General features: G+C 38.1%; 1 long non-coding RNA gene across 1 annotated transcript in view; it reads left to right on the top strand.

The window, feature by feature from the left end:
* LOC150105762 (uncharacterized) overlaps nt 1-16110 on the top strand; it is a 101348-nt gene extending 85238 nt beyond the window's left edge. The window contains exon 4 of the long non-coding RNA XR_016548431.1: nt 16006-16110. This is a non-coding gene — a long non-coding RNA (uncharacterized LOC150105762). The remainder of the gene's footprint in view (nt 1-16005) is intronic.
* Nucleotides 16111-25124: the final 9014 nt, after the last annotated feature.

Here is a 25124-nt window from a genome sequence, read left to right as displayed (position 1 = left end):
TAAACTTATTCCTAAACCACTGGTATTTATAGATTTGAAATATAGCCTGAATCGACTTGCATGCATTGACTTGTTTGCGATACCATCGTACTCATGCTTTGAACAAGTCACTGCAAGCACCCATATTCCTGTCAAATATGCTGAATTGAGTGAATTACTTACGTAATAGTTGACCGACATACTACTAGTTAAGACTCGTTTGCTGCGTGGATAGACTAAAGCCTGTATGGCACGATCAATTTTTACAATAGCAAAAAATGAATAAATTTTTTAAGTATATAAAAAATAGAAGCTAAAATATCCTGTATGACACGTTCAATTTTTTATTTTGCATGCAAGCGCATTTTGTTCATCCGACCACGACATTGTCTGAATATTTATAAATATAAATTAATAAATAAAATAATTACACAAGATATAAACAACAAACCTACAAAACATTACCACAGAAAACAGTATAATAAGTTTTGAATAATATTTGCTTTGTTTTTTCCCTCTAGTTAGCAATATAAGTTAGTACTAACTAGGCTAACTAAAATTTCTGATTTTTATTTCTTTCTTGCCATTATTATTTTTACTCGTAATATTAAATTATATAAAATTGGGTTTATTTTTGTACAAACCAATTAGAAAAGTGGTTTTATATATTTTATATATATTTTGAAATGAAATATAACGAATATATTTGCTACTGTAAACATAACCTACTATACACACATATATGCATGCTCTGTTTACTCATTGACATAGAAAATTGACATCTATTTCTATCTGACATGGTAAATTTTCAAATGATTAAATAACTGAAATAGAAAATTGATAAAAAAATTGATCGTGTAAGACGGGCATAAGATGAATTAAAATTCAATATTTAAATTTTAAATGATTATCTAATTGCAAAATCACAAAAATAACTAATTTTTAAATATATATTATTAATTTCTTCTATAAAGAGCCACCGACCCCTAGACCGCCCGAAATGCCCCCAAATGCTTCTGATTCCACTATAGCCCCCCCCCCCCCCCCAGAAGGCTTCAGAGCCCACTGGGGGTGGTACTGCCCACTTTGGGAACCTATGGGCTAGGTAGATGGGCAAATGAATGGGGTTTCAGTTTAATTCAGCAAAATGTAAGGTCTTGAGGTTTGGGACACATCGATGGGATGCTGCATACTCTATGGGAGGGGGTTAAACTGGAGGAAGTAGGGGAGACAAGAGATCTGGGGGTTGATGATTGATAGAAATCTGAAATTTAGGGGACATGTTGCAAAGATGGTGAAGTTAACACAGAGGATTGCTGCAATAATGAGAAGGACACTGACCTGCAGAGATAAAAAGGTTATCATTCCATTGTATAAGACTCTGATCAGACCACACTTATTAGACTGTTGTTCTCAGTTCTGGTCCCCAGGATTTGAAGGGGATAAATTAACTGTGGAAAGGGTACAAAGGTGGATAACAAAGATGGTTTCAGGACTGTACAATGTTAGTTATGAGGATCGGCTAAGGTAGTGTGAACTGCAGAGTTTGGTGGATAGAAGGAGAGGTGATATGATTGAGACTTTTAAACTGTTGAGAGGCAGTTTACAGTGTTGACACTGGGGGAGTTCTTTCGCTTGGTTGAACAGCAGGAAGGAGTGATGGCAAGGGACCATCCCTGGAAGTTATGAAAGGAAACTGTGAGAAATAGGGTGAGGAGTGGGTTCTTTGCATGGAGGGTAGTTGAACCATGGAATGCATTGCCTGATAGAGTGGTGAGAGCGAGAACGGTCAATGAGTTTAAGGAGTTGTATGATAGAATTTGTGTTTCTTAGGAAGGACCTCCCACGATGAGTCTTTTGACTCCATGGAGACCTGAATAATAATAATAATTTCGCCATTTACATTAATCCCTTCCTCTCTTCCTTTTAAGATTTTTTGAAATATGGCTTCTGAGTATATATGTTAAAAAGAAGAGGCGACAGCACCCATCCTTGCCTTACTCTCCCAGTTAATGTAGTCTGTAATAATGTCATTAACTTGAGCAGATGCCTTTTGGTTCCACTATTAGTTTTCAATGATCCTGATGTCTTTACTATCTAATCCAATTCTTTTTAATAGTTCAGTCATTTTTAGTATGTTGGGCTTTGTCAAATGCTTTTTCAAAGTCAATGAAGCAAATGAATACTTCCTTGTTTTGGTCAGTACATTTTTGGAATAAGATTTGAGAACGGAAAACAGCCTCTCTCATTCCCAAACCATTTCTAAAGCTTAACTAGGTATCACTGATGGTATCTTCACATTTTCTGTATATTCTTTTTTTTGAATTATTTTCAGAAATATTTTGAGAACATGACTCATTAGACTGATCATTCTATAGTCATTACAAGATTTCGCATTTGCTTTTTAGGTAACATGATGAAGGTCAACTGTAATCAGTCTTGAGGGATTATGCCTGTATCGGTATGGTATCATAGATCGTATTAAATAGCTTTACTAATATAGTAATGTCGTCGCCTTCTAATAACTTTACTATTTCTACTGGTATTCTATCAGGGCTTAAGGCTTTACCATTTTTAGCTGATTTCAGCACACATTCTACCTCTGATCTTAGAATGCATGGACCTTCCATCTGTTTATAAGTATTGTTTGGGTTTTGTCTGTTATCAGTAAAGAGTTCTACATATTTCACCCAATCTTGTATTTTGTCATCTTTTTGGATATTATTTCTCCCTTTTTTTGTTTTGAAGGATAGTTGTTTTTTCATAAATATACCTGAGGTCTCTTTCAGCTTTTTGTGTAGATTAACACTGTCATTCTTTTCCTGTAGAATTTCTATTTCATTTTATTCATCCAGATTTCTTTTGCTTCTTTGATCTCTCCTTTAATAATTTTTCTGAACCTTTTTATATTTTCTTGGACTATGATTTTTATATGATCTATGTGGATCAATGAGAGAAAGAATTTCATCAGTTATCCAATCTTTCTTTTTTACTGCTCCATTAGGACACAAGGTATTGGTACATTTCTCTATGAAGACAGATTTTAATTTATCCTATGATTCATCAACCCTCACGACGTCATCATTCTTGATAAGTGCTAACTCTTGATTCAGATCTTGATTCAGTTTTTTTCTTATCTCTGGGTTTTTTAACTTTTCTAGAGCTAACCTTTTTTGTTGATGTTTCTTAAGTATAGCTATCAGTCCTCCAAAAAATTATTTCTCTCTTTCATGTCTTCCTTATGTGGACATAATTCCCCTGCTATTATCAACAGCACTCCTCCTCCTCCCTTCTTATTCTTTCTATCCTTGCAAAAAACACTGTACCCTTCCATTTCTATTCCGTTAGGATATCATTTTCGTTCAGCCATGTTTCACTAGAGCCTCCATAGCTCAGTCAGCGTAGACGAAGCCCTTTGCTCGGAAAGACCTGGGTTCGATTCCCATCAGTGATGTGAGGAACCTTTATCCGGTCTCTTTCAACTAAAGGTGAGTTAGTCGGTCTCATATGGAGATGGGGAGAGGGGGTTTACCTGGAAACTTGGTGAAAATGAATGATGAATATGTCCCAGTTATATGCTGGTCCCAAGCCTGGATAAAATTGGGGGGGGGGGGAAGCAATGGTGAACTATCCTTTAAAAAAAATCCCACCAGGAATACTTTGTGGGTAATTCCTACAAACCCACCTACGGTCGGAAACGACTGAAAGTGAAGATCAGGTCATGTTTCACTTATTCCAACAATTTGGGGCACATAAATTCAATCAGTGAAACCCTTTCATCTCCCTTATTCTGATACTCCTTGCATTTGTAAATAAACACAGCAGTTCACTTTTAGGTCTATAACCAGTTCCACACAAGCCACTTGTTGGTTGTGATTTCCTCATCACACCTATCCATGCCCATTCACCTTTATGATAATAACATGCCACATATATCCACTCAGTCTCAATTACCCCGCTCGCATCCCAATCTATTCTATTTCTATGCTGATCATTGCCATATGGTTCCCTACTCCTTCCAATTTCCATTCTCACTATGCCATGTCTCCCTGTTCACCCAGGCTCCTATATTTCCCTGTTCCTCTTGCATTCCCATTTTCTCTTCATCTTTAACACTACTACTACTATTTCTCTTACCAAGCACCTCAGTCTCTTCCATACAATTCTTCTGATCTTTCATTTCACCCTGTTACTTCTGATCTCTTGCTTGCATCAGACACCACTCTTCCATCTAGCAACAGTTTCTTCAATTTACTGACTCTAAAATCATTCAAATGCAATCCGTCACATCTGTATAATTCCATTCTTCCCTCAAATACATGCCATGCATCCACAAACGTGGATGAATGCATATATTTAAATAAATTATAATACCAGAATAAACTCACATAAAACATTATTTTATTAGTATAATTTTCGCTTAAGTATCAAAGGCATCTTCAGTACATGTAAAAAGCTAATCAAACAATAACTGACAATTCCAAAAGGCACCACCTAAGTAGCTAATGTAAGATAACTAAAAAAAGGTCATTAAATTTTCTAACATATTAGAAAATTAATTAATTAATTAAAATTTAAAAATAATAAATAAATTATTATTATTTTTATTATTACTTGACACCTCCAAGGAGTCCAAAGACTCATTGTTGAACTATAACTCATCAGTTATTGTTGATTAGTTTACTGAAGATGCCTTTGATACTTAGGCGAAAATTATATTAATAACATAATATTTTATTATTATTATTATTATTATTATTATTATTATTATTACCCCAAAACCTCATGGAGTCAAAGACTCATCTGGGAGGTCCTTTTATCACACACACACACACACACACACAGCTCATCATACCATGTCTTAAAAACACTCAAACTCTTTGCAGACACCACACTCTCAGGCAAGGCATTGCAATCATTTACAACTCTGCACAAGAAAAACCTACCTCTCCCTCCCCCTACTCACACTTTCTTTATACAGTTTCCAGGGATGACCTCTGGTTCTTCCCCGATCTCCCACTATTTTCTGTAGATCTTCTCCAGCATTGATCCTATAACAGCCCCTTACCAACTTGTAGGGCCACAGACTTATAGAGGCCACATATCTCCCCTCTTCCTCCTGTCCACGAGACTCTGCAAGTTGCATCTTTTCAATCTTTCCTCATACTCGACATTCCAGAGGTTAGAAACTACTTTAGTCAGTCGCTCTGCACCCTTTCCAACATCTCTTTGTCCTTCTGAAAACCAGGTGACCAAATCTGGACACAATAGTCCAGGTGTAGTATAATCAAAGCCTTATACAATGGAACAAGAATCTCCCTACTTCTACAAGTCAGTGTCCTCCGCATCATTCCCAGAAGCCTTTGTGTTGTCTTCACAATTTTGGCTATGTGTTCCCTAAATTTCAGATCATTATCCACAATCACATCCAGATCTCTTATTTCTTCCACCATACACCAAGCATAAATTCTGCATCCCATCTTTGTTTTTCAAATTTTAAAACCTTACATTTTGCAACATTCAACTCACATCCCCATTTCCGTGCCCAATCACTCAATTTATTCAAGTCTTTTTTGAAGCTACAACATCTTCACTACTATTCATGGTTCGTCCCAACTTTGCATCATCTGCAAACAACTGAATATCTTCATCCAAATCTTCACTTATATCATTAATATACAAGTTAAATAGTAATAGCCCTAAAACAGACCCTGAGGCACTCCACTAGTGACTTTCCTTTTCCTGGATATCGCTCACCCATACACAATTTTTTGATACCTATCAGATAGCCAGTCTCCAATCCAACGCACTAATCTAATATCTGACCCCATCTGCTCTGGTTTGACCATCAATTTATCATGAGGTACTCTTATCAAAAGCCTTTGCAAAATCTAACTATATTACTGTGTATCCTTCTCCATTGTCCAAGGAAGTAGTCACTTTATTGTAATAAGTAAGTAGATTACTAAAACATGACCTCCCTTTAGCAAATCCATGCTGTCCATCAAAGATAATACCATTGTTGTCAACCCAACTCTGGATCCTAGTTCTCACAAGCTTCTCCAACAACTTAACCACAACACCTGACACACAAATAGGCCTAAAATTTGATAAAAATAAATAAATTCCATATGACGATACAACATTCCTCCTTTATACGGGAGTTCACAGTACCATCTAGTCACCCGCCCCAAATTTTATCAGGGCTCCAGAACTGGCCTAGGCTGATGAATCAGACCTATGGCTGGGTCAGTATTCCTGACTGTAAACCGTGTGTGTATGTCCTTGGACTGGTTTGCCTGCTTGCGGGATGAAAAACACCAGATAAACCCGGAAAAAACCCTGCTGTCCACACCCAAGACTGGCTAACTTGGCTATGGTTGAGGAAGATCCTTGAGCTCCTTACGTCGTTGATGGGAACACTCCTTTCCCAGGCATATGGTTGCAAAGCGCAAAGCCACTAGGCTAACCGCACGGACTATAATTTGGTGCTTGAGTTCGATCACCTCTTTTATGAAGTGGCACAATCTTGCCCTCCTTAGGAACTCGACTGAGTGCAAGACTCGTATTAAAAAAATATGTCAAGGCAGGTGTCAACTCCCTGGCACATTCCTTCAGAATACGTGGTGATATATTATAAAATCCCACAGCCTTATTAACATCTAGTTTACTTAACTCCCCATACACCTTTTGCTCACTTACAGTCAGTCTCTCCTCCCCATCATCAGCTGCTCTCAATCTGTCCATGAAGTCACATTCACAAGATTGAAAGATCTTTATGAATTGCTCATTAAGTATCTCCACGACACATTCTGCAACAGCTGTCTTTATACCATTTTCTCCTATCAATGTCATCCTTCCATAATCATTCTTTTTTTTGCTGGCTACATGTTGAAAGAACTCCTTAGGATTATTTTTGGCTTCATTAGCTAACTGCTGTTCATACCTCTGTTTAGCTACCCTCACCAACCAAGTCGCCCTCCTTGCCTGATCTTTGTAGACCTCATGGAATTGGTTATTTTCACTTCTCTTATGCTGCCTCCACAATGCCTTCTTTCTTTGTATCGCATGCTTAATCTCATTATTCATCCATCTTACACATACCTTATTTAACCTTCTCATCCTTGGAATACATTTAGACATTGCATCTACTAGATAGTTTTTGAAAATCCCCCAAGCTGCATTGATCTCTTTTCCAGCTAACTCCTCATTCCACGCTATACCCACAAGCTGTCTCCACATATACCCTTTTCTCACAGAAGTCCTCACACTGCTGGCTGTGTGAGGACCTCTGTGAGAATGACCATGAGGTGATTACCATCCAGGTAATCACCTCATGGTCATTCTCACCAATTGGTAGATGATTTGACACCTCATTTATTATTACATCCTCTGATGAGATGACCAAATACAAGACCCTCAATCCTCACATGCCCTCTGTTACATACTGTCTGAAGTAGATATCCCTCAAAAACTCAAGAAACTCATTTTCTTTACTTCCAGTTGCTATCTCATCATTCCAGTCTATATTGCCATAATTAAAATCGCTCATAATGATCACCCTTTTCTTATTTGCTTGGCTAATTTGATTATTAATTTCATTATCACCACCATCCACATTACCTGGTCTATAACAACATCCAACCAGGTATTTGATTCCATTGACCTCTATCTCACACCATACTGCCTCAAAACCACTGGCACTATATCCCCTCTTTCATCTCTACTTTGTATGGACATAACTCTTTCTCTATCATCAATAGCACTCCCCTCCTCCCTTTTTTTACCCCCTTCTACCCTCACGAAACACATCATACCCTTCTATCTCTATTCCTGTCAGGATGTCATCCTCTTCCAACCATGTCTCACTTATTCCAACAATCTTTTGGTGAACAGATGCAATTAATACAACCATTTCATCTGCCTTGTTTCTTATACTTCTAGCATTTGTATACAAACACAACAGCTCATTTTTGGATCTATAGCTAGTTTCACTGATACTACCCACTCGATGTGATCTCTCCATGCTCGACTGGGATTCTTAATTTAAACTTAATTACGAATTAAATTTACTAAACTTAATTCGTAATTAAATTTAGGCAAATGAAAATCCCCCACACTAATTATACTGCTAGAACACAACTTTTACAACAGCTCTTACTCAAACAAATACTCATATATACTTAATTAATCCAAGAATACTTATCTGAATCCAGAGCTCTTCTTACACACGTCCGCCACGCTTCACTCACGAGCGCCCTCTCATGAGTTTATTCCAGTATTATAATTTATTTAAATATACCTACTCATTATCATCATCATCATCATCAAGTTCCTGACATGTACCCTCAAGGGGGTGTACAGGATATGATGGTAGGTCATGAAAAATTTACCTTGTTACTAACTTCCTATCTACAATTTTCCTCCAAATCAGTCTGTTACTTGTCAAGACTCCAATATTATCATTATCAGATCTTATATTTCTATTGTCTAAGGCACTTTGTACCATATCAATCAACCTATATCTTGGTCTTCCTCTTGGTCTACTCATTATTATTATTATTATTATTACATAACACCTCCAGGGTGTCCAAAGACTCATCGAAGGAGGACACCTGCTCTACAACTCTCCGTCCCCTCCACTCCATTAATCGCAACTACTTTCATCATCTACACCAGCACCATCTACTGCCAACCATCACCACTATTTTCACAGACATTCACAAACATCCATGCCCATGGCGGGATTCAAACTCATGGCCTTTTGGCTGGAGAGCAGGTATGCTTACCACTTGGTCAACCAGGCCGGCACCATGTTTTTTCTGCCGGTTACTGCTCTAAGGTCTAATAATAACGAATTCTTAATTAAGTTTAGGCAAATGAAAATCCCCCACACTAATAATACTGCTACCGCACAACTTTTACAGCAGCTCTTACTCAAATACTCATATGTACTTAATTATTCCAAGAATACTCATGGTATTTCCTTATTCAAATGGCATGTATTTGAAAGAAGAATGTATCAGAACTCACATGCCTTTAATGTGTTATGTTCTAGATATACCACAAACTAATATAAGAGCCTTCTAAGCCTAATGTATATTTAGCTGTGCATATGCTTTGAGGGAGCAGTGATTCTCACTGTTAGTCATAATTATTTGAAATGATCATTTTTTCCTGTATAATCAGTTTTTTTTTTTAATTTATTACAATAATAATTTCTCACTGTCTCTGTGTCATTTAATGGAATTTATTATTTTAGATCACTATTATAGTTTGCTATTTTAAATGGATCGTTTTAATGGACAAATTAGAGAGTTCAGAAGTACAGAGTCAGGGAAAATAGAATGTTTGGAGGAGTGGATGCAGGTGAGTGTGGCTCCAAGCAACCTAGAGGTCAGTAAGTGGGAGAGTGATAACAGTAATTACATGATGTTAATTATAGCACCTGAGCATCAGACCTTCAATGGGTTAAGCAACAGAAGGTGTAAGGAAGGTTGCAGGAACAAGGGGGGGGGGGTATTGTAGTTTATATATACTAATGCCATAATATTTGAAATAAGAGTGAGGAGTTGAAAGTTTATTTTCCACTTGGTTAGAGTATAATAAATTTAGTTTAATCCTTTATCCAAGTGTGAGCAAACAAAGTTTGCGCCTGAAAGTATCTTCAGGACTGGGTTAAGGTGGTACAGCACCAGGGCAACTCGTTGCAAAGGTGGAGCAAGATACCAACACTCCTATCCTAGTATCTCCTATAATGCAAAACACATCTCCTTGCAGATATGTCTAATGTTATGCATTAAGGGAAGGGCCACTACCCAGACCGGTTTCGACCTTTATTGAGGTCTCTTCAGTGGGAGCCAGGCCCAAGTCGAGACAGCAGGCAGAAGCATTAGCAGGTCATCTCCACCTATAGGAATTGCCAATTGGTGTGCCACCCTTTTTTTAATAAATTACTCTGGATTTAGAGAAAGATGTTGAAAGTTTATTTTCCACTTGGTTAGAGTATAAACTAAATTTATTATACTCTAACCAAGTGGAAAATAAACTTTCAACATCTTTCTCTAAATCCAGAGTAATTTATTAAAAAAAGGGTGGCACACCAATTGGCAATTCCTATAGGTGGAGATGACCTGCTAATGCTTCTGCCTGCTGTCTCGACTTGGGCCTGGCTCCCACTGAAGAGACCTCAATAAAGGTCGAAACCGGTCTGGGTAGTGGCCCTTCCCTTAATGCATAACATTAGACATATCTGCAAGGAGATGTGTTTTGCATTATAGGAGATACTAGGATAGGAGTGTTGGTAGCTTGCTCCACCTTTGCAACGAGTTGCCCTGGTGCTGTACCACCTTAACCCAGTCCTGAAGATACTTTCAGGCGCAAACTTTGTTTGCTCACACTTGGATAAAGGATTAAACTAAATTTATTATACTCTAACCAAGTGGAAAATAAACTTTCAACATCTTTCTCTAAATCCAGAGTAATTTATTAAAAAAAGGGTGGCACACCAATTGGCAATTCCTATAGGTGGAGATGACCTGCTAATGCTTCTGCCTGCTGTCTCGACTTGGGCCTGGCTCCCACTGAAGAGACCTCAATAAAGGTCGAAACCGGTCTGGGTAGTGGCCCTTCCCTTAATGCATAACATTAGACATATCCGCAAGGAGATGTGTTTTGCATTATAGGAGATACTAGGATAGGAGTGTTGGTAGCTTGCTCCACCTTTGCAACGAGTTGCCCTGGTGCTGTACCACCTTAACCCAGTCCTGAAGATACTTTCAGGCGCAAACTTTGTTTGCTCACACTTGGATAAAGGATTAAACTAAATTTATTATAAGAGTGAGGAGGTTTTAGCAATAGTTATCTCAACTTGGCCAAAAGTTATAGGCATTAGTGCGACTTGGTTGACCAAGGATAATATTGGCAGAGGAATAGATTTCAAGGGATATGAGGTCTTCAGAAAGGACAAAAGGAACAGGATAGGGAGAGTGGTTTTGCAAATGACAGAAGAGGAATTGAAGCCAAAAAGAGTAGGAATTAGGGGGAAAGGCTGCAGATGACAGTTCATTCGTGTGAGATAGAGGCCAACAGAACAAAATATGTAATTAGTTACTGCTGCAATAATCCAATGGGCATGAGGGAGAATGTAGACAATATGCAATGGCAAATTAGCATGCTGAGTTCAGGTCAAATAATTATGATGGGAATTTCAACTATGGGAGACATAAATTAAGAGGAGGAATGGTCACAAATGGTGAAGGAAATAGAATATACAGCTTCTGAGAGATAATTACCTGAGGCAACACATAATAGTGGGACAAGAGATTCAAGAGTGCTGGATCTGATCATAGCATCAGAAACTTAACATTAACGAATCTATCTATGCTGCAAATGCTTGAGAAAAGTGATCACGTAGTCTTGACCTGGGAGATTGCCAGACATGCAGATTTTCTGTTAAGAAGGGACATGTGGAATTACAAAGTAGGTGATTATGACAAACTGACTCCTCAGTTTGTCATAATCACAGCTTTCAGAAGTGCTATGGCATGAAATTTTGGATAGAGAGAGAGAGAGAGAGAGATGTTGGTGACAAAGAATGGGAGGTGATCAACAGATGTTCGAAGAAAATTATATCAGGATGTATACCCAGAGTCAGAAGGATAAATCATGTAGGAATTAAGTGGGTGAATAGCCTCATTAAGCAAAAGTTGCAGACAAAGAAAAAGTTGTGAAGGGAATATAAAGAAAATGATGATGAGCATGCTCATGAACAATACAAAGCACATGCTTTGGATGACCTATATGGCAAGGAAGGCACAAAGCCTTCCTTACCATGCAGGTCATCAAAAGCTAATTATGAGAGAAAGTAGCCAAGGCCATAAGAAATCTTAAAGAGTCCTTTTACTGTGTGGTAAGTAAAAGGAGAAATAACTATGTAAGATGACTTAAAAAAGTGCTGATGGTAGGGAAGTAACAGAAGCAAACCAAATAGTTGAATTATTGAGTGATCATATGGCAGGACTATACCATCTAGGTGGTGACAGTGCAATGCCAGATGTGACATTGACCAATGCGAGAATAGAAACTGAAGAAATGAAGGCACTTAAAATATTGCAGAACCTCAATGCAAATGCAGCCATGGAGTTAGATGCATATCGGCCTATGTATTACAAGAATGTGCAAGGGAATTTTCAGCTCCTCTGACCAAACGATTTAATTTAAGCCTCAGCACTAGGGAGTTGCCATCAGAGTGGAAAGAAGACAAAATAATCCCACTACATAAAGGAGCTCAAGACATAAGTAGCAAATTATAGGCCAATCAGCATCTCAGGAGTGATGGTTAAAGTTTGGGAGAGTGAAAGACAGGAATCGGGACTGGGTGGATAGGAATCCGATATTCTATAAGAGACAACATAGTTTTGTGAAGGGTAGGTCTTGCATTAGTAATTTGCTTACTTTTTATAATAAAGATACAATGGAGTTGGATAAAGGAAATGGCTACTCACTGATATTGCTAGACTTTGCAAAGGCATCGGACAAGATTCCACATAGAACTCTATTTCATAAATTGAAGCAAATGGGGGATGGATATGAATCTGTTGATCTGGATTACAGGATGGCTGATGGAAGATATCAAAGAATGGTTTATGGAGAAGTTGAGTCCAGGAGAAGACAGGTAACCAGTGGTGTGACAAGTACTTGGTTGTCTGTTGCTTAATTTGTATATCTGTGATATAGGAAATGATTTAACAGGAAATATGCATTTGTTTGCTGCTGCTGATGATGATGCTGAACTAGAGACTAATAGTAAATGAAGGTGATGCAGATATCCTGCAGGAAGACTTAAATAGACTAGCAGTATGGGCAAAGTTAAATGGCTGTCAGTTTAATGCGACCGAGTGTAAAGTGATGTACTTTGGGAAGAAAAGAACACAAGCTGTGTACTACAGTATGGTAAAAAAATATATAAAAAAAAACTACTGAATAATTACAATATATGTATGTTATGGAATAAATGAGTGTCTAAGTTTAGTACTGTTTTTTTTTTTTTTTTTTTTTTTTTTTGCACCATACTGTGCATTGATGGAACTGATCAAAATAGCACATCAGATTACTTGGTTGTTAAAGAATAAACTAACAAGCAGGAGGGATAGAGGAGTTATTGTGTCCCTGTATAAGGCTTGAATAAGGCCACATACTGCATGCAGATTTGGATACCTAGATTCCATGGGAATGCAAGTGGCAGAGAGGACCCAGAGTCAAGTGACAGATATTTTTAGGTCTATGGAATGTTCCTTATGAGAACAGATTGACATTCTGTAGGCTTCAGAAATTAGCTGATAAGCAAAAAAAAAGCAGAGATATGATGAAAGCCTTTAAGTTATTAAAGGGTTTTTTTATAGGATTGATAATACTGAAGACTTTTTTTAGTACATGGCAGGAAGGAAGAGAACAATGGGTCACTCATGGAAATTGTGTAAGAGTGTGGTTGGCAAGAATGTTAGGACTAGATTTTTTGCTTGGAGGGTGGTGAATGGGTGGAATTGGTTGCCAGAGGTAGTTGTGAGTGCTTTATGAGTGAATAAGTTTAAGGAGAGTTATGATAGGTATAGGAATCCCACAATCAGTCTTCTGACTATAAATTATATATTTAGTTTAATCCTTTATCCAAGTGTAAGCAAACAAGGTTTGCTCCTGAAGTATCCTCAGGACTGGAGCAAAGGTGGACTGAGTTCTGATCACTTTCCTTAGTATCCCATAATGCAAAGCACATCTCCTTGCAGACATGTATAATGCTGTGCATTATACATGTCTGCAAGGAGATCTTCAGGACTGCGGCAACTCATGGCAAATCACTTTCCTTAGCATCACTTTCACTGATCACTTTCCTTAGTATTTCCGTTGTCCTTGCAGACATGTATAATGCTATGCATTATGGGAAGGGTCACTACCTGACCAGTTTTTACCTTTGTTGAGGTCTCTTCAGTGGGAGCTAGACCCAAGGTTGAAGCAATGCAGAAGTCATATTTCCATATGCCAGTTGCCAACAGGTGTCACACCTTATTAATAAATTACTCTGGATTAGAGATATATGTTGGAACAAATATGTTCCAACATATTTCTCTAATCCAGCGTAATTTAATAATAAGGTTTGACACCTTATGGCGTCACGTCATATGGAAATATGACTTCTGCATTGCTTCAACCTTGGGTCTGGCTCCCACTGAAGACACCTCAATAGAGGTCAAAACCAGTCAGGTAGTGACCCTTCCCATAATGCATGTCTGCAGAGAGATATGCTTTGCATTATGGGATACTAAGGAAAGTGAAATTATGGGAAGGGTCATTACTCAGACCGGTTTAGACCTTTATTGAGGTCTCTTCAGTGGGAGTTAGACCCAGAGGTGATACCAAGGTTGAAGCAATGCAGAAGTCATATTTCCATATGCCAGTTGCCAAAAGGTGTCACACCTTATTATTAAATTACTCTGGATTAGAGAAATATGTTGGAATATAGGATCTGCATAAAGGAGGATCCAAAGACTATGGTTGCAAATTACCGAACTATCAGCATATCAGGAGTCGTTGTCAAGGTCTTGGAGAAAGTAGTCAAGGGAAAAATACAGGAATGGATTGATGAAAATGAGATACTGTACAGAGGACAGCATGGCTTTGTGAACGGTAGATCATGCCTCAGTAACTTGCTCAAGTTTTATAACAAGGTGACGGCTGAACTGGATAAGGGAAATGGGTTTACAGTGATACTGCTGGACCTGGCAAAGGCGTTTGACAGGATACCACATGGAATTCTAATCCGTAAACTACAACATATGGGAATGGATATAGGGTTGGTGAGATGGATAGCTGGGTGGTTGATGGAGAGATATCAAAGAGTAGTTTATTCAGGAGTAGAGTCCAAAAGACGGCCTGTGACTAGTGGTGTGCCACAGGGTTCTGTTCTTGGACCACTGCTGTTTAATCTATTCATTAACGATATAGGGAAGGGTCTAAGTGGGACAGTTCATTTGTTCGCTGATGATGCAAAGTTGGGTAGGGCGATAGTGAATGCAGAAGATGTCAAAGTCTTGCAAGATGACTTAGATCGATTGGAGTTCTGGACTAAGGAGAATGGATGTCAATTTAATGTGACAAAATGTAAAGTTATGCATTTCGGAGGGAAAAGATTAGCAGCAGTATACCACATTGGTGGAACTGTACTCCAAGAGATTGATGAGGCCAGGGACTTGGGAGTGTTGGTGGATAGGGAGATGAAGTTTAGGGGGCACATTGCGAAAGTAGCTAAATCAGCTCATCAACTCACTTGGTTGTTGAAAAATACCTTGACGAGCAGAGACAAGCAAGTTATTGTACCTCTGTACCGAGCCCTGATAAGACCTCATCTCGACTACTGTGCCCAGATTTGGTCACCTCGGTTCCTTCTTGATGGGGAGGAGGTGGAGAGGATCCAGAGGCGAGTGACTAAGATGATAGCAGGTCTATGGAATGAACCATATGAGAACAGGTTGAAGATTTGTGGGTTGCAGAAACTAGTTGATAGGCGGAAGAGGGGAGATATGATTGAGACATTCAAATTGCTAAAAGGATTCTATAGGATTAATTCAGAGGATATTTTTGAGATCAGGACTGGTGGTGGGAAAACTAGGGGACACCCATGGAAGCTGGGCAAGAGCGTGGTTAGCAGGGGTGTTAGAGCTGGGTTCTTTACTTTTAGAGTGGTAAATGAGTGGAATAAGCTGCCAGAGTCTGTTGTGGGTGCCATGACAGTGAGCGAGTTCAAGGCAAGGTATGATAGATACTGTGAGAATGTTGAACAGTTGTGTGAACATGATGTTTAGGGCCTCCCTCGATGAGTCTAAGGACTCCCTGGAGTTGCCCGTAGTAGTAATAATAATAATAATAATAATAATAATAAATATATTACAATTTAAATGTAATAAATATATTACATTTAAAGTTTTTTAACTGTTTTTTTTTATAAATTTTAACAATCTTATATACTTCTAGGTATCACAAAACTGATATCACAGTTTAACTTCATTCCATGAAAATCACATTCAAGATATACTCTCAGAAATTTAGCGTCGTTCAGATTAGATAATTCATAACAGAAGTGTTACAATTTCAAAATATATAATAATTGTTCCATTTTATTGTAATGAGTAACTAAATTAATATAAAATTATTATAATTTTGTTAATTAATTTTATTAAGTCCATAATGTTCAAGTATTAGCATGAATATTTCCATTTTAAATATCTGTTGCATTGAAAAGCATTATTTCCTTTCATTATAAAGTTTATCGAATGTTTTTATTTTTATTTATTATTATAATTTTTTTAATTTGAGATACTTGATAGTATGTTTACATGATAATAAAATTCTGTATTTTATTTTCAGTGACAAATAAAAGTTGTTATCTGTACAAATTTGTCTTCTTGTAAATAGAAATTCATATCATTCATAAAATTTTATCAAATCTGATATCATTTAAAACTGAATATTTGCATTAGCATGGCAATTTACTTTTTTGCTAATTATTGAAGAAAGTTGAATTGGAAAAAAAAGTTCCTCTTCTCTGATTAGAATTCTGAAAGTTAACTAGACAGAGGCCTGACCAACAGCAAAAACAGAATCATCTCACAACCAAAAATGCATCCACCTTAACATTTTTAACATTCCACTACCTGCAAATTCAACATTTTGTCAGTGATCAATTTATATTACTTTACTAGCTATTATCATTATCCTCCAGTGGGAAATTGGACAAAGAGCTAATACAATAATGTACCATTTATCCAACCACTTTGGGAAGGCAATTTGCTGTTTTCAGAAAATTGATGTACAATTACATGGTGCTGAATCATAGATGTGCAGAACGTTAGTTAATTGAAGGTCACTGATTTATTATTGTTACGTGACACCTCCAAGGAGTCCACGGACTCATCGCAGGAGGACACTCTACTCCACTTCACTACACACACACATCTCACCATGTCCCTGCTGCTTAATTTTTCCACTACACACAACTATCATCAATGTCATCTACCACTCATCACCACTGCCAACAGTATTTTTTGTCTGTAAATTGTGTATGTTCTTTGAAGGTCAGATAAATGGTAAATTTTGTACTTCAAAAAAAACTCAGCACAGATTGCTGTTTTCAGTGGCAAATAAAATGTTATTTATATAAATTATCTATCTGATAATTTGTATCTATCTACCATTTATTCAACCACTTTGAGAAGGCAGTTTGCTCTACAAAAACTGATGTAAAATTGCATGGTGCTGTATCAGACATGCGGAGGATTAGTTAATTGAAAGTCAGATAAATGGTAGATTACTGTAATTCAAAAAATTCAGCCCAAAATTCTACTTTCAGTGGCAAATAAAAAATGTTATCTGTACAAATTTGTCTTGGTACAGGAGAGGGATAGACGTATGAAGAATATAACACTTCAGGCGAGGAAAGTGACTAGTATGGTAAGAAAGGAAGGTGAAACTTGAATATGAAAAGAAATTGGCTCTGAGATCCAAGGAAAATCCTAAGGAATCCTTTTGTTATGTGGCCAGTAGGAGGAGGAAGACTGGAAGAATGACATTTCTAGACAAAGATAGGAGTAGAGTGGCTGATGCAGAGGACATGGTGGTGTTGTTTATTGAACAGTTTATTGGGGTATTTCATCCTGGAGAAGTAGGTTCTAATACTACTTCCCTAGGTACTATTAGAACTCTCCCCATCCCTAGTTCCTCTAGAGATTGGGAGGGTTCAACATTTAGAAGTGTTATGTTTCAAATCCTGAGTACTCTGGATGTCAATAATGAAAGAATATGAAAGAATGAAAGAAAGAATAATAATGAAATAATATGAAAGAATGAAAGAAAGAATAATAATGAAAGAATATGAAAGAATGAAAGAAAGAATAATAATGAAAGAATATGAAAGAATGAAAGAAAGAATAATAATGAAAGAATATGAAAGAATGAAAGAAAGAATAATAATGAAAGAATATGAAAGAAAGAATAATAATGAAAGAATATGAAAGAAAGAATGAAAGAATTATGAAAGAATATTTGTTAGCAGCAATGGTAAGTTGTATACCATGAGTGAACAAGAGGACGCAATTTGGAGTAAAGTGGATGACAAACAATATTAAACAGGAATTGCATGCGAAAAAGAGGTTGTGGAAGAGATATAAGGAGACAAGAGAAGAGAAGATGCATGAAGAGTATAAGACACAGGCCAGAAGAGTGACTAGTATGGTAAGGAAGACGAAACTAAATATATGAGAGGAGATTAGCCATAAGATCCAAAGAAAATCCTAGGAATTTTTTTAGCTATGTGGCCAGTAGAAGGAGAAATGATTGTGGAAGAATGATATTGTGGGATAAAAATGGAAATAGAATGACTGATGCAGAAGACATAGTGGAATTGTTCAATGAACACTTTATTGGAGTATTTCATCCTGGAGGAGCAGTTTTAATGCTAGAGGGGATTTGGCAGGTTCGAGGTTTAGAGGTACAGCAGGAGAATGTGTTTCAAATACTGAGTACTCTGGATGTCAGTAAAGCTGTGGGACTGGATGGTATTTCCCCATGAGTTTTGAGAGAATGTGCTAGGGAACTGACAGTGCCTTTGACCTGGCTTTTCAATGAAAGTCTGGCTGCGTGAAAGGTGCCCAGGGTATGGAAGGAAGGTAAGATAGTGCCATTGCATAATGGTGGTAACAAACTGGAAGTGTCTAATTATAGGCCAGTCTGTGTGTCATCAGTAGTTGTTAAGATATTGGAAAAAGTAGTGAAGAGCCGTATACAGCATTGGGCAGATGAGGGTAATGTTATCTGTGAGAGTCAACATGGATTTGTGAAGGGGTGCACTTGTTTTAGCAATATGCTACCTTTTATAATAAAGTTACAAGAGCAGTAGATGAGGGAAAGGCATATTCTGCCATTTTCTTGGATTTAGTGAAGGCATTCACTAAATCTGGATGCCACATGATAAACTGATATTTAAGTTGCAGCACTTGGTTTTGGATGTCAAGTTGGTCAACTGGATTCAGGATTGGCTGTTCGATAGGTATCAGAGAGTTGTGTATGATGGGGCAGTTTCAAGGAGGCAGAGGGTTACAAGTGGGGTTCCACAGGGCTCACTACTGGGACCTATATGTTTAACCTTTATATCAATAACATAGCCAGTGGATTGCAAGGGGATATTAAGTTGTTTACAGATGATGCAAAGCTGGCAAGGATTATTATTAGTAATAGTGCAGATGCAGCAGCCCTGCAAGAGGATTTGAATAAACTAGATAGATGGGCAAATGAATGGAGGGTGTCAGTTTAATGCAGCAAAATGTAAGGTCTTGAGGTTTGGGACACTGCATACTCTATGGGAGGAGTTATACTGGAGGAAGTAGGGGAGACAAGAGATCTGGGATTGGTGATTAATAGAAACATGAAATTTAGGGGACATATTGCAAAGGTGGTGAAGGTAACACAGAGGATTGCTGCAATAATGAAGACACTGACCTGCAGAGATAAAACAGTTATCATTCCGTTGTATAAGACCCTGATCAGACCACACTTGGACTATTGTTCTCAGATTTGGTCCCCGGGATTGAAGGGGGATAAATTGACTGTGGAAAGGGTACAAAGGCGGATAAAAAAGTTGGTTTCAGGACTGTACAATGATACTTATGAGGATTGGCTGAGGGAATGTGTACTGCAGAGTTTGGTGGATAGAAGAAGGAGAGGTGATATGATTGAGAGTTTTAAACTGTTGAGAGGTGGTTACATGGTCGACACTGGGGAGTTCTTTTACTTGGTTAAACAGCAGGAAGGAGTGATGACAAGAGGCCATCCCTGGAAGTTACGAAAGGAAACTGTGAGCAAGAGGGTGAGGAGTGGTTTCTTTGCATGGTGGGTGGTTGAACCATGGAATGCATTGCCTGATGGAGTGGCGAGAGCGAGAACGGTCAATGAGTTCAAGGAGTGGTATGATAGACTTTGTGTTTCTTAGGGGGGGGGGAACCTCCCCGACGATCAGTCTTTTGACTCCATGGAGGCCTGAATAATAATAATAATAATAAAGCATTGGGACTGGAGGTGATTTCACTATGAATTTTGAGGGAATGCACTAAAGAACTGACAGTTCCATTGACTTGGCCTTTCATTGAGAGTCTGGCTACAGGAAAGGTGCCCAAAGAGTGAAAGGAAGTTAAGATAGTGCCATTGCATAAAGGTGGTAGTAGAATGGAAGTGTCGAATTGTTGTTTAACCATTATATCAGTGATACTGTCAATGGATGGATTGCAAAGTGATATTCAGTTGTTTGCAGATTATATGAAGTTTGGAAGGGTTATCAATAATAGTGCAGGTGTGATAGCCCTTTAGGAGAATTTTGAATAATATGGACAGATGGACAAATGAATAGGTTATTTCAGTTAAATTCAACTAAATGTAAAGTTTTGGATGTTTTGATGGAAGGCTGATAGATGAATAAAATGAATATATTCGGACTCAGGTGTCAACAAGCAGTGGAACTGGATGAGGTTTTTTGTGTGTTTTAAGGGAACTGAGAGATATTTGTTGACTTGGTTGTTTAATTAGTATCAGTAATAGTTCTGAGCATCCATGGAGTCAGTAGAGTCATCACAGAAGATAAAACTTTCACAGACCACAACACGTATAATATCTATCCTTAGTGGGGAATGCTGGAGTATTCATCATCCCACTCTGACAATCCATTCCACTTATTCACCACTCACCATGCAAAAAATCTTTTCACTTCTTTACTCATATGCTTATACAGTTTTGATTAAAGAGAAGAGTATCACCCCTTTCTCTACAAAGCTTATCCCCTAATCTGTCCATGTACTCAAGAACCTGTTTAGTGCTTTATACAGTGCTCATCTTAACATATCTCAGATCTTTCTATCATATCAATGTTCCTCCACCTCAATACATCTCATTCCATCTTCTCTAGCCATTGAGCATGACTATACACTTAGCACTACAGTGTGGAAAGAGCCTTTGTCCCTAACACTTCTCAATCAGTGACTTTATCTCTTATCTTCTCCTTCTCTATAATGATATGAAGTAGCTAAGACAAATCAGTATCAGAGTTAATGAGGCCGACAAGAGCAGAGTTCTTAAACTCAACCCTTATAAGCAGTGGTGAGCTATGGAAATTTTAACAAAGGGCTCGCATAGTCGAACAAAAAAAAAAAAAAAAAACTACACCAATGCCATCTACCGCCGACCGCCACCACTATTATTTACACAGACAATCACAAACATCCATGCCCACAGCAGGATTTTTGTGAACGCAAATGGATGTTTGTGGGGTGTTTATAAACAAAATAAATTTGTTTTGTTTACGATAGAAGTTTTTATGACAAACAATCTATAAAATATTGAAATATGTTATATTTCTCTTTTGTTTTTATACTTCAAGTGATAACCAACGGTAACAATCAAGGGGCATTATTTTATAGTCCTATTTATTTATATGTGATTACCAAAAGTGAATTCTTATTTGTAAAATAGTAGTAACAGTAACTATAATATTTTATTTAATGATTTGACAACCGTAACGGATGTTAAAAGGGACGAAAGTGAGGCGGAAAGAAACGAAATTGAGAGAATGAATGAAAGTAGAAATGGCGTGATGCAGAAATCACAAGTGAAAAAAATCTAAAGAATGAATGATAGCGAAAAAAGAATGACTGATGGCGAAAGTTGGACGCATGTTGGAACGAAAGTACTGAACCAAAGAAAGATGAATGACAGTAAAAGTGAGAAGAATGATAGCGAAAGTTGGACGCATGTTAGTCCGAAAGTACGGAAACAAAGAAAGATATGTGAGAGTGAAAGTGAGAAGAATGATAGTGAAAGTTGGACGTATGTTGGACTGAAAGTACGTAAACAAAGAAGGATGAATGAGAGGGAAAGTGAGAAGAGGGGGTCGAGAGTTAGAAAGTTAGAAAGATTTAATGATAGAAAGAATGTGTCGCGAGGTTCGGAAGGTGAATTGGATTGGATGAAGCAAGAAATGAAATGGATGCGGAATGAAATTAAGAGAATTCAGGTCAAAACTATTAAAATAAATCATGATGGCATGAAAGAGTTAACGAAAGATGAGCACGTGGCGTTGTATGGCGACTCCATTATTAAAGGTGTGCTAGAGGATAAAATGCACAAGGTATGTTTTCCAGGCGGTAAAATGAGTAGAGTGATTGAGGCATTGCATATGAGGCGGGAACGAGCAAAAGAGTTAATTGTATTAATTGGTACAAATGATTTGAGAGAGAACAAAGAGCATGTCAAAATGAATGTCAGGAGACTGCTTGGAAAGATAATAGAGAATAGTGTGACAGGAAGGGTAGTCAGTGTGTTGCCTAGGTATGATTATGGTGAAATGAGGTGGAGAGCAAGGATTATGAATGATATTCTGGCTGAAATGTGTGAGGAGATGGGTGTACAGTTTGTTAATGTGTGGAATGAGTTTGAGGGACGAAGTGAGCTGTATGGGAGCGATGGAGTGCATTTGAGTGGTTATGGTGTGAGTCGCTTGGAGAGACTGCTGCTGGAAGGTAGAGAAGTGAATATAGAGAATGAATCAGATCGAGAGGAGAGTGATGTGGAAGAGCAGGAGAGTAAGACAGGAGAGATTGAAGAAGTGGAAATGAATGGGGAAGTGAGTGGTATGAGTATAGAAAATGAGAGAATGGGTGTGCAAGAGTAGTAGGGAAACGGGGAGGCTCAGGGTGGACAGGGATACACAGCGTGAGAAAGGTGGATGCTCCAAGAGGAGGTGAGAGCATGTGTAGGCAGGAAAGTAGTGGGAGGATCAGGGATCAAAAGGAAACAGATGGAATTGCAAAGGGTTCTAAAATGAAGAAGCAGAAAGGGAAATGGCCCCAGTCCAGCATGGAGAGATCACATCGAGTGAGTGGAACTAGCTGTAGATCCAGAAATGAGTTGTTGTGTTTGTATACCAATGCTAGAAGTATAAGAAACAAGGCGGATGAAATGGTTGCACTAATTGCGTCTGTGCACCCAGAGATTGTCGGAATAAGTGAGACATGGTTAGATGAGGATGACATCCTGACAGGAATAGAGATGGAAAGGTATGATGTGTTTCGTGAGGATAGAAGGGGTAAAAAGGGAGGGGGAGTGCTATTGATGATAGAGAAAGAGTTATGTCCATACAGGGTAGAGATGCAAGAGGGAAATTAGGCCAGTGGTTTTGAGGCAGTATGGTGTGAGATAGAGGTGAATAGAATCAAATACTTGGTGGGATGTTGTTATAGACCTGGTAATGTGGATGGTGGTGATAGTGAAATGTATAGTCAAATACCAAGCAAATAAGAAATGGGTGATTTTAACTATGGCAATATAGACTGGAATGAAGAGATAGTAACTGGAAGTAAAGAAAATGAGTTTCTTGAGTTTTTGAGGGATAACTACCTCAGACAGTATGTAACAGAGGGCGCACGAGTATTAAGGATCTTGGATTTGGTCATCTCATCGGAGGATGTAATTATCAATGAGGTATCAAATCATCCACCAATTGGTGAAAGTGACCATGACGTGATTACTTGTTTGGTTGCCAGCAATGCAAGGACCCCTGTGAAAAAAGGGTATATGTGGAACTACAAGGGGGGGGGGGGTGATTATGAAGAGCTCAGGAGACAGACAGCTTGCAGGTGTAGCATGGAATGAGGAGTTAGCTGGAAAAGAGATCAATGCAGCTTGGGGGATTTTCAAAAACTATCTAGTAGATGCAATGTCTAAATGTATACCATGGGTGAGAAATTTAAATAAGGTGGGTGTGAGATGGATGAATAAAGAGATTAAGCATGCAATACAGAGAAAAAGGGCATTGTGGAGGCAGCATAAGAGAAGTGGAAGTAACCAATTTCATGAGGTCTACAAAGACCAGGCAAGGAGGGTGACTTGGTTGGTGAGAGTAGCTAAAGAGAGGTATGAACAGCAGTTAGCTAATGAAGCTAAAAAGAATCCTAGGGAGTTCTTTCGATATGTAGCCAGCAAAAGAAAGAATGATTATGGAAGGATGACATTGATTGGAGGAAATGGTATAAAGACAGCTGTTGCAGAATGTGTGGTGGAGATACTTAATGAGCAGTTCATAAAGATCTTTCAATCTTGTGAATGTGACTTCATGGAGAGATTAAGAGCAGTTGATGATGGGGAGGAGAGACTGACTGTAAGTGAGCAAGAGGTGTTTGGGGAGTTGAGTAAACTCGATGTAAATAAGGCTGTGGGACTTGATAATATATCACCGCGTATTCTGAAGGAATGTGCCAGAGAGTTGACACCTGCCTTGACATATTTTGTTAATACGAGTCTTGCACTTGGTCAAGTCCCTAAAGAGTGGAAGGAGGGCAAGATTGTGCCACTTCATAAAGGAGGTGATCGAACTCAAGCATCAAACTATAGGCCTATCTGTGTGTCAGGTGTTGTGGTTAAGTTGTTGGAGAAGCTTGTGAGAACTAGGATCCAGAGTTGGGTTGACAACAATGGTATAATCTTTGATGGACAGCATGGATTTGCTAAAGGGAGGTCATGTTTTAGTAATCTACTTACTTATTACAATAAAGTGACTGCTTCCTTGGACAGAGGAGAAGGATACACAGTAATATACTTGGATTTCACAAAGGCTTTTGATAGAGTACCTCATGATAAGTTGACAGTCAAACTAGAGCAGATGGGGTTGGATATTAGATTAGTGCATTGGATTGGAGACTGGCTATCTGATAGGTATCAACAAGTTGTGTATGGGGGTGCAATATCCAGGAAAAGGAAAGTCACTAGTGGAGTGCCTCAGGGGTCTGTTTTAGGGCCATTACTATTTAACTTATATATTAATGATATTGGTGAAGATTTGGATGGAGATATTCAGTTGTTTGCAGATGATGCAAAGTTGGGACGAACCATAAAGAGTAGTGAAGATGTTGTGGCCTTGCAAGAAGACTTGAATAAATTGAGTGATTGGGCAAGCAAATGGGGATGTGAGTTCAATGTTGCAAAATGTAAGGTTTTAAAATTTGGAAAACAAAGATGGGATGCAGAATTTATGCTTGGTGAGAATATATTGTTGGAAG

This window comes from Typopeltis vanoorti, chromosome 6 (assembly GCF_054136105.1).
Source record: "Typopeltis vanoorti isolate ZY-2024b chromosome 6, IOZ_Tvanoo_1.0, whole genome shotgun sequence".
Lineage (NCBI taxonomy): Eukaryota > Metazoa > Arthropoda > Arachnida > Uropygi > Thelyphonidae > Typopeltis > Typopeltis vanoorti.
Note: the sequence above shows the minus strand (reverse complement) of the source record. Positions and strands in the feature narration are given on the sequence as shown.